The 13,655-nt window shown below is 45.2% G+C and overlaps 1 protein-coding gene and 1 long non-coding RNA gene across 5 annotated transcripts in view; one reads left to right on the top strand and one right to left on the bottom strand.

Moving 5' to 3' along the window:
• The window catches only part of LOC310893498, a 19,192-nt gene continuing 5,537 nt past the window's right edge, over positions 1-13,655 (bottom strand). The window contains exons 2-3 of the long non-coding RNA XR_014579023.1: positions 10,781-10,899; positions 1-7,658 (exon numbers count right to left, since the gene is read on the bottom strand). This is a non-coding gene — a long non-coding RNA (uncharacterized lncRNA). The remainder of the gene's footprint in view (positions 7,659-10,780; positions 10,900-13,655) is intronic.
• The window catches only part of AZIN1 (antizyme inhibitor 1), a 26,547-nt gene continuing 26,018 nt past the window's right edge, over positions 13,127-13,655 (top strand). The window contains exon 1 of one of the 4 annotated variants that reach the window (XM_083822587.1): positions 13,127-13,442. The gene's annotated coding sequence lies outside the window, so the exon portion shown is untranslated. The remainder of the gene's footprint in view (positions 13,443-13,655) is intronic. The other 3 variants (XM_083822590.1, XM_083822588.1, XM_083822589.1) reach the window with 3 other exon arrangements.

Below are 13,655 nucleotides of genomic sequence, written 5' to 3' on the forward strand. Positions count from 1 at the left end.
CACATCCGAAGGATATCTTGAACTTGTGCTCCTATTATATTTGGAGTTGTTATGACAAGTTTAACTGTTATGTGGCCTCTGGGGCCAAATCCTATTTGAATAATGGCGATAGTAAAATTAATGTATTTGAAACATCTATAAAATTCCTCTCCTGAATTTGGGTAGCTAGGATCATCTATGCTTAACTACAATTATTATATATTTTTTTTAAGAAAATATTTTTCTCTTTCTAGAAGCACAAATATTCCTATCTTCAGACTTTTCTGGTTGCTTTTTCCCCCAGCGGGCTGTAACTTTCACCTAACTGCATGAACTGTCCCATGTTGTTTTAGATAGCTTATACTCCATGTTTGGCACTTCCTAACCTAAATCATTGCAAAAGAGAAATTTTGATTTTTTGAGTGTCATCAATTTCAGCTGTAATTTCAGCCCCCTCTTATCATTCCTAACCTCCCAGTGCACACAAAACACAACGTAGTTCTTTGAAACCGACATTGCTGTTCCTCTGTCCAAAGAGACCATCTTGGAATGACTGGGAATGGATGCTCTGCTCCGTATTTTATCTCCTGAAATACACCATGTTCATTTTGCAGTTATCATAGTGGATGCTAACATTGTTTGTTTTGTTGTTTATACTTTTGTAATATTATTTTTATTGGTGTTCTGGATATCGAATTGTAAGAGCATTCTTGGCAAGGAGCGTGTGCAGCTCCTGGCTCCTCCTCTTAACACTCTCAGTCGCTTTGGTTGATGCTGTGACTGCGGTCATGGTGACACCTTCAGAGCATCACTCAAGCACATTAATGCAGCTTTAATTACTGATACAGCCACCCTGTCAATAAGCAGGCTATGCTGTACCATCAGATAATTCTTTGCGGGCATTTATGCTTATTTATTCACCCACAGCATAAAGCCACTTGACCTTTGGTAAAGTTTGTTGCTTAATCTCTGTGTATCGTTCTCCATACATTCCCCTCAAAATTTATTCCCCACAGGCTTCTCCAGTGTCTCATGAAAACCTGGATTTCTGGTCTGGCGTTTGGGTTGACCTTTTTTTTTTTTCTTTTTTTTTTTTGTTTTTCCCCTGCAGCTTCTTTGGAATATCAGGATTCCCATCTGCCTGAAAACCCAAAGCAGTTAAATGCAATTTCAGGCAGTTTTTCTGCTTGAGGGCATGATTTCAGTTTGCTCATTATGACAGCCTTGCAGTACAAGTTGTTATCTGGCACGGGTAGGTGTATAGCTTTGTATTTTCATTGGAATCTCACTCATTTATTCTCTGTTCTGGGAGTACTGAAAGCTTACCATGTCATTAGTATTCTTTGTGGTCTTTTGAAAAATATCAGCTGCATCATTATAACGCCAGGAGAATGGGTCTCTCTCAAATGTGTCTCAAGTTCCCCTCCTATTAGGGCATGAAAACTATGTGAAAACTTCATTTTTGGCCCGAGCCAAAGCGGTTGCACGTAGAACCGAGCATTAGCGGCAACTAATTACGCTCTCCAGAGCTTCAGAGCAGCAGAAGACAACATCAGTGACCGGAGGAGGACGAGCAGGGAGTGACCTGGTTTCCCAAAGTTGTGCAGACAGCGACAGGAGCTGCGGCTGATGAGGAATGCTAATGGTGTCACGCAGCTGGCATCTCGCGCTCGGTGCCGCCAGCGGGCCAGGCCGGCCCCGTGCTGCTTCCAGGCCGAGTGGTTCCGCTGGCGTGTTCTGCAAGCAGATAATTTAAGTCTCCCGTATGGCAGGCTGTGGCAAACTGAAACATTAAATGTGCCCCGTGGCATCAGCCTGCCGCTGTCCCATGAAGGCCATCTGGTGTGTGGTAGGAAAAATGTGGGGAAAAAAAGATGGAGACAAGACTGCCGCAGGTGAGGCTCTAACACGGGTCTCCAGAAGAAGACAGAAGCTTCCCTGAGAAACGCAGACCCTTTGGTGTGCTAAAATCAAAGAGCTGAACTCACCAGGGCTGAAGGGAACGCTGAGCGAATAGGACGGAAGGCCTGTGCTGCAGTAACAGACTGCTACTGTTGGTTTGGTAGCCTTCCCTCCAGCTGAAAAATAAGCTGCCTGCTGCTTTCTGGTATTTCTGTTGGAAAATCTGAAGTCTAGAAGTCACGCGTCTCCTGTCAAAAATCCTTACGAATGTTGCTATGGCAAAGGCAGGGGTGAGGAAGATGCTGCCGAGGTTCACGGTGGCGAAGGGGAGCTCGCTGCGCCAGGCAGCCCTGCCCAGCCACGGGCGGCCTCGCGGGGCCCCATTTCTCAACACTGAGCACCTCGAGGAAACGCTGGCCCAGGCAAAAGGCTGGCAGGAGGCAGGATGGCTTTTGGATGGTGGGAGCATTTTTCTGATCAGAATTTAGAAACCAGACGGCTTGAAAAGACAATAACGAGAGCGCTTCAGAACAAAGGGCAGCAACACAACGGTGTCTTAGCTGTGGTGCTGCAAGTGGGATCGCGCGTGCCAAATCTTCTGTTGTGTTTGCTGGTTTTATTCAAGGTGAACAGATTTATGAGTGTATTATATGTGTGGCAGAATAAGAAGGATGATTTGAATGTCTAGTTCATTAATTTTTCTCCACAGAAAAATGATAGGATACCCTTACATGCCCATTTCTACTTAGCACTTGGCAGAAGGGACAATCCACAGTTGCTAATTTTTAAGATTTTACAGTGACAAAATATGGCATTTGACGTGTTTTTTGTCATGAAACACTGGTAGGTTTTCTGAGTTCTCCATAGCGATCATTTCCTCCTATCCTCTTCAGTGGAACTGAACTGCTGAGAAGAGCCCCCATCAAAAAAAGGAGTAAGGAAACTTCGAGTTCAGAAAATGAGACAGTGGGAGCACCAAGGATGAGAAAGATACCAGGATGAGCAAAAAATCCCTGAGGAATTAGATAAATAGGAGGAGGAAGAAACATTAAGGGAACTGCAGAAGAGGGTAAGACCAGCGGTATGCCTGGTGGGCCTCAGGGGGAGAGGCGAGAGCACAGGGTCTGTTGTTCTTAGTAAGATAACCACTGAAAGGGAAATCGAATGCCCCCTTCTGCAGCCCCTCACGTTATGAAATGAAAGAAGTTTCTCCAAATAGTAAGTAGAATTTGCCATGCCTGCACTTATTTTGAAACCTGAAATAAAAAATATCAAGGAGGAATAGGCCTCCTTCAGCAACAGGAGGAAATCTGAATATGAGTGAAAAACATGATGAATTTTTAATAGCTGTATTTTTAAAGTAGCTGTGGTAATTTTGTGATTTTTAGTGGTTTTTTGTTTGTTTGTTTGTTTTTCCTTTTTTAACACTTGAGCCTGTCAGTGTAGTGTGGCACATTAGAAAACTCAATAGTCTTTCCACTGTTAACTCTACTGGAAGACTTTCCACAGCGCTGGAGATCTGTTATTTTACATGTGTCCTGCTTTTGCCACCAGGGAATTTCAATAGGTATTTACATAGCAAAGTCTGGCATTCACCAGTTATACTTAATACCTTGCAGAAATGGTAAAATCTGGGCAAGTCATGTTTCCTGAAGTCCAGGCACTTATCTTTTCAGCCAAAATATGATTTCTGGGATCAGGTTCTCTGCTGCCATCTGTTCTCAGTTTTTATTTTGTAAGGCATGGCACGCGTATTCCTCAGCTGGATTAGGTCCACATCAACAAGACAAATACTGAAGGCAAGGTTTAAAGTGGAAATTCAGAGAGCAGAGTAGTTGGATAAGCTCCATGGTAAGCAATGCTGCATTTCAAGGGCTAACAATTCCTACACTCAAATATTTGTATTCTCAGGGACTACACTCTTCATTAATTTGCAGTTACCATGATGAAGTCATAATAAATTTCAGGGAAGAAGGAAAATAAAAGTAAAGATTATTCAAGGTAAATGTTAGAAGTCCATTTTATTCTTACAAATTCCCAGGAAATACGCTGAAGGATTCCTGTCACAGCCATGAGGGTCTAGTTGTATGGATTCACTTTCTTGTTACTGTTGCATTAGTTTTTTTGGTTGGTTGGTTTGTTTGTTTGTTTGTTTGTTTGTTTGTTTGTTTTGCTGGAGGGGATGATGATACAGACAAGGTTAATTTTCAGTAAATTCCATGAGTATTCAAACAACTCCATGGCTGTTCAGTGCAACAGCTGGCTCAGTGCAGGTGAGAGCAAGCCTTCCGACAGGTCTTATTAACAGTTTTAAGGGGCATTATGTTAACAATGCCATAAGAGCATTTAAATCCAGACATTCTACTTAAGAACATACATTCATTAAGGGAATATAAATTAAAGTCATCAGTAACAGGCAGTGTAATTAACATTTCTGATTTATGCAATGATCAGAAATGCATATGAAATTCTTCCAGTTTAAGATTTGTGAAAATGATGATTTGGGCATTGACAATTATTTACTAGATGAAACTCCTAGATTATTTTTTTTTCCCAGACTTTAATAACTCAATTTGAAACTTATCAGTTTGCCACGGTTTACAATATATTAGATGTTAAATGCAAGAGTATAACCATTAGCTTTTTATAATAAATGCTCTGTTGTAAGAAATAATTTAGCATATCATCAAAACAAATAGTAGAACTAATTGCATTCAATTTATCTTTGGCCATGTCCAATCTGGTGCGGTATTTAAAAGCAAACTTTGTCCAGGAGTTAAATAGAAGTCATTGAAACTGATTACACTTAAGATTGTGTTTACATGTGGTAAAATCTGAGAAACACAATCCATAGATTATCATTTTAATCAATCTTCTAAACCCCATTTCTCTTACAGAAAAGGGTAAGCATTTCCTTGGCTCCTCAGGGCAAAGCTGAAAGCCCAAAGCCCTGCTCTGTATCTAGAAAGGGATCAGGACATCCAGAATGAAGGAAAGACACGGTGCCACGTGGCAGGAGGAAATCTGGACCACGCTTCACTTCATGTGTTTCTCTCCTACGAGGGCAACCCAACTGCAGGCCCCTTCCATCACCAGCAGCGGGCTGGGGCTGCTCAGCCCATCTGCACCCTCCTGCCGGCACCCAGCCCAGCCACAGGACCACAGCCTCCTCCCAGGTGTGGTGCTGAGGCCCTGCCTCGCACCGGGAAGGGGCAAAGAAGATTCTAAAATATACAGGAAAGTGATACATAACACAAGAGGAAAGGAGGGTGTAAAAAAGAAATTGGCAAGAAGGAGAAGATGGTGGTGTTTCTGGTAATTAAAAGGGTTTTTAGGCTGCCTGCTGAGCTCCATCAAGAGGACTCTTTATCAGGGAGTGTAGTGATAGGACAAGGGGGAATGGCTTTAAACTAAACAAGGGTAGGTTTAGATTAGATATTAGGAAGAAATTGTTTACTCAGAGGGTGGTGAGGCCCTGGCACAGGCTGCCCAGAGAAGCTCTGGATGCCCCATCCATGGAGGTGCTCAAGGCCAGGCTGGATGGGGCTTTGGGCAACCTGGGCTGGTGGGAGGTGTCCCTGCCCATGGCAGGGGGCTGGAACTGGGTGGGCTTTAAGGTCTCTTCCAACCCAAACCATTCTGTGATTCTATAATTCTAAGTGTGTAGAATTCTGAAAATGTCCCAGTGATCCGGGGAACGTGCTCCTGCCACATCAACGTGTTCGTGTCACTGTTGATGCTTGCAGGAATCTTGTGTGAGGCTGCATCCTTCACTCTTCTGCTACTTAATTCATAATGTACCATAAGAAACAATTAGGTGCCTTGAAATCTTTTAATTGCAGGAAAATGTATTCTAAAAAGCACTCCTTATTATTCCTTTTCTTGCTGTTTCAAGCATGAACAGAATTATCTGCCTCTTTTCTACATGATCTTTAACAAAACAAACCAATCCTGTTCTCAGAGCGCTAGGCACAGTTAATAGCTGCAAACCAGGTTTAGTGGAGATTTTCACGATGGTGATTAGGTAGGCAACATCCACAGCACAGTGCTCACTGGTCTTAGCCACAGTTTGCTGTCCCCTGTCCCTGGAGGTCTCCCCAGGGAGGTGAGCAGCAGAGCTGTGTTCCCTTTGCAGGGACGTCCTGGGGACTAATGGCCAGGCTCAGGTCAGCAGCTGTCAGCAGCTCACACCTCCTGCTCGGTGGCGGCTTTGCCAAGCCTGACCCTGCCGCCCCTACATGATCCTTGGGGTCATTCCTTGGGTTTTGGGAAAAGTTAGAAACAACTGAGATCTTCTGGCTTGGCAACGTATCTTCTGGTTTGAGTGTGCACACTGGGCCATGCACCCTCGCTGCTGGGTACCAAAAAAGAGGGTCAAGCACCAGCCAGAAGATATTGCCCCAGTCTTGTCTGATGATTCCTTCACATCCAGCTTTCACTTGCTCTTCACAATGGTCACATTCAGAGGGTACTGACTATTCAGGCCGGCTGTGATGAAATGCAGTGTAATAAAAATAATTCATCCCTGTTGCCTTACTTTGCTAACTTTCCTCATGGTTCTGTGTGTTGAGTGGAAGTAGCAAAGCAAGGGGCTGCACTAACACAGTATCCTGAGCAGACGACATCCATAGCTGCTACTTCACCTTCAGCAACATCGTGCCTGACCCAGGATGCTGCCTCACATTCTCGAGCGAACTGTGGCTGAAGGCCTGAACCAGATCAGCTGGCTCAGGGGATCTTAATGGCAAGAACATTTAAAAGGGATTTCCTTCCCAGTTTTTGAGGACCACAGAAAGACCGAGCCTGGAAAAAGAAATTACAAGCTACAAATCTTAGAGATGAGGACCAGTCCCAAGCCACAGGTACATGAACACAGTTTGCTTGAGATGAAAAATACAGCTTGGTTGCAACCACTTAGGGACTCAAAAACTTGCTGACTATCTCTTTAGAGGCCCCAGGTAGCAGCAGCACCACTACTGCAGTGCTCTGACAACTAAATGCACAAGTTCAGAGCCTTGTAACCCCTCTCCTTGCAAGGTATGTGACAGATCCTGCAGATCCTTCAGTACGCTCTTCATTGTGTTGTAGGAGTAATTATTCCATGTAGGTCACTGCTGACAGACGTGGCATATATGGGTTTTCTTTATTTCATGGGGAAAAAAATGTCTTTTCGAAAAAGTCTGTCTTTACTTCTAATACACACGATAAAGAAAATTCAGATTCTGGAGGCAGCAAATAGCGCCAGTCTGCTCATCTTATTCCTACTAACATTAGCAAATCTATTCATGCAAGTAAAGTAAACAGGGTTTATCTTAAATGGGTCAATCTTTTTTTCCAAATGCATTGTCACTTGTTTTGAAAACACTGAAGGAGTTTGCTAGGTTTTAGTCTGTCTGAGTCCTGCCCCTTTCACCCTAGTAGGAAAAGCCTCTGCCTGGCATCGTGGCTGTCTTATCCCAAGAATGTGCGAGACAATGCTGTTAATCAAACAGAAAATGCAGACGCACGTTCAGAGACATCTCAGACTGCACTGACGTGCAATCTTGAGAGACTGCGTTCCTTCTTGCTGCTCATGGGTCCCGCGGGGGAGATGACTGCCACCTCCGAGAGCAGGAAGGGTGGTGGAAGACACTGATGAGTGTGAAGTGCTCCTTCAGGGGTTAGGCGGAAAACTTCCTCTCTGGAGACTGCGAACTGATGGAGCTCATGCTCGACGAAATGCCCTAGCAGCCAGGGAAGCTCAGACAAACCGCTGTGGCTGCTGTGGGCTTCTCTATCTAGAAAACATGAGCAGAATACACGTGTGTTCGGCAAGCTGAGCGGTGACTGACAAGAATTACTAGCAAGCAAAGGAGCCTGACAACGCCCTTACTCTTCGCATGAAGCTAGAACCAAATTTGGGGAAGACTACTTACACAAATCCTACACGGCTGAGAAAAAACATCTGGAAAGAAAAGATTCCTTGCAAATGCAACAAACAGCAACACGTATGTTTGATGAGAATATTTAACAGAAAAGACTCTCTCCATTATAAAAACACCAGTAACAGCATGCTATAGTTTTTTAACCTCCATCAGAAGGCTTGGATGGTAAACAGCCCACTTCATCCCGCTTTAGTGCTTGGACTGCTGCATTTTTAAGTTGATGTAGTCTTATCACTGTTGACTAGTTCATTCTCCTGGGAACAGACACCTCCTGTTTATCCACAGAGGGAAAACTCATTCCTCGTCTCTGATCAAAAGACGTTTGTAATGAGAAAAGATAAATTCCACCGAGACCAAACCCTTGGCCACTGGCTGATCCTGCAGGTTTTCGTGATGATCTGTGACACGCAGATACAAGGAAGTAGAATGTGAGTGATTAATATACAACTAAACACCTACCACATAACGAGCCCAAGTCATTTCCAACCTGGGCTGGGCTTAGGCACATTTCCTAACAGTAAAAAGTCCACATCCTGTTGCAGACACTTAGAGCTTTTGGATCTTCCTGCCCTTTACTAGCTAATACAGTGTTTAAATGCAGGTCACTGGACTCTAAAGTAATGCTCGTATTTGAATATTCTCTTCAATAGTCCTTATTCAATAGCTCGGATTTTTAGTTCACAATCATTTAGTTTTAGTTTCTGGCCATCCTGTCTAGATTTTAGTAGAGGTGAATTACATTCTAGCATTGGACCATCAGGAGAGCATAGCTGTAAAAGCAAAAGCAGACTTATGGTATACTCCTGGATACCAATAAAACAAGACTGAATTTTCTGTTGCTATTTCCTTCTACCTTTGATATTGTAAAACAACTGCAATTTAATTTTACTTGCTTATGGTACCTTTATATAGCACTTTGAGCCACTGTTTCCATGAATTTTCCATGTGTGACATCACCCCATGAGCATCTGTAGAAGCTAAGTCAGTCAAAGTGATGAGCTGGTGTATAATCCTTTTTTAACCTTTCCTTCGTGTAAATCACTTAGCTTGAGTATGAGATCTATTCTCTAACTACTCCCTGCATAAATTATACTTTATCTTACTCGTCTTCTGAAACCAAGCTAATCCAAGCCCGGACTTTATTTCTGCCCCAGTTATTTTGGTCCAACAAATGACTCAGTAAATACAGGCGAGAGGTGACTGCTGTCTGTGAGCTAAGGCAGATTTGTCTTTCCTTGCACCACCTCTGGACTTTTACTAATTGGGAATCATTTCTCCAGCTGGTTACCAGTGTTTCTTTCCACTGGATAGGAACAGTGATAGCTCTAAAGCATGCAGCAAGGAAAAATGTGCTAAGATAAGAGGACCAAACTAATAGTACTTCCAGGAGGTCCTATTTATACAGGCCATTTCACTAAAAAGAGGGACTACAGGAACTCTGGTATATCTACTGCATGGTGGGAATAAGAGTTCCAGATCTCTGACCGCCCTCATGTTCCTTTTCTCATGTGTCTGCCCTGTGCACAGAAGTTCCTGCCCTAAGCAGCTCAGGCAAAAATTAAATTTTGACTGACTCTTTCCTCCTGCCTTAACGTCCTGCTGGACAGCTACAGATTGCTAACTATTCCTGGCACCGAATGCCTCCGCAAGGATGAGAAGCCAAGAGAGGAACCGTATTGCCAAGTTCAAGCATTCAGAAATTGCAATAACCTTTTCCCTGCAACAAAAGTGGATCATTATTTGTATTTGTCTTCCGTTGTTCTGAGTTTTCAGTACACATGTTTCCAACTCTTCTCTACGATCACTGGGGCTGGGGACGTTTTATTCTCAATGGAAGATGAAATACATAATTCCTGCACCTGAGGCTTTAAGAAAAAACACCAACTACTGCAAGAGTTGGCAGCAGTGGGGGAAGAGGAAGAGGAGATGGAGGAGGAAATAATCTCATTCTCTCACCTGCAGGAGCGGAATCTGATCCCCTGCTGATGTCTGGTGATAGAGGGTGCATCAGGGAGGAAAGGAAATGGGAGAACCAGAGGAGAGAAGAGGTAGCCCATAGGAAGACATAAAGAGAAGGAAATACTTTGGATTAGTGGGGAAGGTCATCAGGCTATGTAGCCTTCAGACATCTGTCCAAATCAATTTGAAACTCCAGACCATGGGATTACCTCACCAGAGAGTATTTTTTGCATTCCAAAATGAGAGGTGGGGAAGGGTGTCCTTCCTGCTCCTGTTTATCTGAGTCAGAAGGATAAAACCTAATTTTGTCTACATCCAACTGTGAACAGTGCGGGAAAGAAAATGTGTGGAGGTACAAAAGGAAATGTAGTAGAAGTGCCTCACGACTGGAAGTAAGGGCTCTACCTGCATCTTGTGCTCTGTTGCCCTTTTATCTTTGCAGAGCAAAGCGTGAGCTGTTTTTACTCTAGTAATCTATGAAATACATTGTGCAAGTGGAGCCATGCAAGATTATTAGTTAAAGTATTAAAACTGAGTGTAAAGAAATGTCAGTGAAGCAAAGGATATTTTATTTTAGCTTCTTTACATTTTGCCTGTCCAGACAAAACAGCACTGATTTTGTGCAGGACTATACTAAACCTATATATATTTGAGCTGTGACATCAGCTTTCTATTTCTGCATTAATATCACCAGTGAAAGTGGAAACACTGTATAAAGTGTTCATCCACCATTTTCTTCTCATTTTGTATGTAGATCGGTCTTGAACAGCATGCCACTTTTTTTTTTCTGTAGACTTGAGAGGATGAAGTTTATGTTTCTGTTTTCAAGTGTTGCTTCCTCCATGAGCAGGAAATCCTCCCTCTCTCCCTCCATTTTTAAAATAGCTGACAGTGTGCCCCCAGTTAATTGCATATCAAACTGAAGTTCTTTTTCCTGTCCTACGTGACTGTCCTCCCCTCTTAAATAGTCTGTCTGTTTTCATATTCATGGTAAGAATATCAAAAACATCCCCTACCTAGCAAAACAAGAACTCCTCCGGGAAGACGAACGTAGACGAAATGGCAGTAACTGATGTGGTGGTTACATCACTCACGTACTGCTGGGATATCTTCAGCTGCTACCATCAGGAGAAGTCTAAGAATATAGAAAAGAATAAATAGTTCTACATAGAACTAGTATTGACTTATTATTTGCCATTTTCCTTCATCACCACTTTTTGGCTGCACCTAAACTCCCGCAACATTCAACCCCAAACTTTTCAAGTCTTTTTCCTCTTTTAAATCCCTTCCAAAAAAAATATTTTTAAAAATCTTTATTCAGATACACAATATAACTTTCTCAAGGTATATTTTCCTCTGTGTGTATCACTATAACCTTTGTCCTTCCCTCTAATCCTCCCTCCATTTTTGTCGGTTAATGATTCACATTTATTGTGCCTTGTCCAAGATCTGCCCAAATCTCTCTTCCTATCTCTCAATAGCTTTCTTTTTTTTTTTTTTTTCCTTTTGTGCGTGTGTGTATTGTTTGTTTGTTTGCTTTCTCCGATTCCTCCTTCTGCACTTACATTCTGGAATAGTAATTCAAAAGGGCAGGCAAGTGACCAATGAAGTGTGTCATACAGAACATACTTGAGAAAACAGCAGTGTAAACCGTTCCATTTTTATTCCTGAATGCAGGGTCTGTTGCAAATGTATGTGAGAGGTCTTCTGATTTCAGAATCAATGTGCCTGGTTGTACTGACTTCATCCATATCCTACTAGCGTTCTTATCAAGAAAGATGAGACACTGTACCAAGACTGAATATATTTTTCAGTTCACTTCCTCCTCATTTAAAATGATTTTCAAAAGAGAAGGTGACAACAGATGAAAAGAGTAAACAAACTTCATCACTGCATGCTACAGAACTTGTCTCATTTTATTTCTGAAGAGATGACAGATGTGTATCCGTTCACCACTTTTCTAAATTCACTGTTATAAAACTGAACAAACCCAGCTTTGCTTTGGAAGGCAAAAAAATCCTAATTGCAATAATTTTTTTTTTTTTTTAAGAAAATGAGCATGTCCTTAGACGAACAATTACCTTTCAGTACAATTATTTTCCATCCACATCCTTTGGTGGGTCTCAGTGAACTGGATGATTACTATTTATTTTTTTCCCCACTTTTTTTAGTGAAAGAACTGTGACTACTGGAGTGAGTTTAAAGAACCCTACAGTCCTGTGTGCTCTGGTAAAACTGACATGGCAGGCTGGGGCTGTGGAGATCAGGGTTCAGCCTTCAGCGAACTCCTTCGTGACCTTCAGCTACGCTACCTATCTCTGAGCGGCTGTTTCCCACTCGCACCGTGAGCTGCACTTCCTTGCCAGCGTGTTATGAAAAGTAATAAAGGTTTGGGGATGTGCACAAGGTGTATGAGCGCTTAAGTGGAACTCTGTGAAACATATGGGGCAGCTAAATCCCGTGGTTAACATACTTACTTACGGCAGTCTTTAAAATGAAATGACTTGAAATGGAAGACTGAGGCTTGCCTGGTCGCTTCCAACCCAAACCATTGTATGATTCTGTCACTCGCCTCCTCCAGGGAGTGTTATTAACAGCTTACTAACGCTCGGCGTATTGGTAGGAGTTGGGCTCTTGTTAACTGGGTGAACGAGGCTGCTCACCGGCCACGAAGACCTCTTTTCTTCTGCCATCTGCCCAGGGCCGTGGTGACACCGGTCTGGTCTGGTGTTTGTGAAAGCCGTTAGGGAAGCGGGCTCAAGCTGTCACACCAAGTCTTATATGGGTAACCGCTTGTCCCGGGCTCTGAGGGACGCCTCTCATTCGATCCCTAAGTGCTCCCTGACCCGCTTTCTGCACGGAACTACAAAAAAGGTCTGCAGAAAAGCGCCTCTGCGAGCACTACCTTAAAAAGGCCAGGCGTTTGGAAACTACCGAGCCTTCTGCGCCACAAACGTTTTGTCCTCCCTGCACCCCCCGCCAGGGCTCCCTTCGCCCCGCAGCTCCCACACACACCCCCACCTCCCCAAACAGCCTGCTGCCCTCCCCAAGCCCACGGAAACCGCTCGGGGAGAGCCAAAAAGGCGGCCAAGAGCCCCCTGCCCGGCACCCCGGGGGGGAAGCTCCCCGCGGGGAGGCCAGGCCGCGGCGGCACCGCCTCCATTTTGGGCAGCGCGGCACTGGCAGCGCCTCCGCGGCTCCCGACGCCCGCTGTGGGGCTGCCCGGCACCGAGCCGAGCCGGGACCCGGCTGCGAGCCGAGCCCCGAGCGGGAGGGGACCGAAAGGCTCCGCTCGGTGGCGGCGGCGGCGGCTCCCGCCCCGCGGAGCGCTGACGCGTGGCGCCGGTCCCTCCCCGCTGCTATAAGAGCGCTGCCGGCGGCGCCCCCTTCTCCTCTCGTCGCCGCTCGCCTCGCTGCTCGGTGGCTGTGCTCCTGCCTCCGCCCCCCCCGCTGCCGCAGCCTCCCCCCGGCCCGCTCCGGCTCCGTCTCTCTGTGTCTGTGCCCTCCCGTCCCGGCGCTGCGCTGCGCTTCCCCCCGCCGGTCTCCCCCGCAGCCTATGGCCCTGGAAGGCGCCGCTGCCGCCGCCTGTATTTCTGCTGTAGGTTCCCACATCCCTCTTTAAAAATTCCGCCTAAAAAGAGAAGACGATTTACCAAATCTTTCGGGCCGTTATCTCACGTGAGTACCGGGGACGGGGTCCCCAGCACCTCCCGCACGGGGCACACCCGGGGTGTCCCGTCCGTCCCCCCGTCCCCCCCCCCATTGCCGGGCCGGGGTCGGTGCCGGGGCTCCCGGCTCGGGGAAGGGGGCGGCGGGCGGGGAGGGGCGGCCGGCGGCGGGTCCCTGCGCCCCGCGGGGGTGGAAGGAGCCGTCCCCGCTCCCCCGGCCGGG

The sequence above is a fragment of the Anser anser genome (assembly GCF_964211835.1).
Source record: "Anser anser genome assembly, chromosome: 2".
Classification (NCBI taxonomy): domain Eukaryota; kingdom Metazoa; phylum Chordata; class Aves; order Anseriformes; family Anatidae; genus Anser; species Anser anser.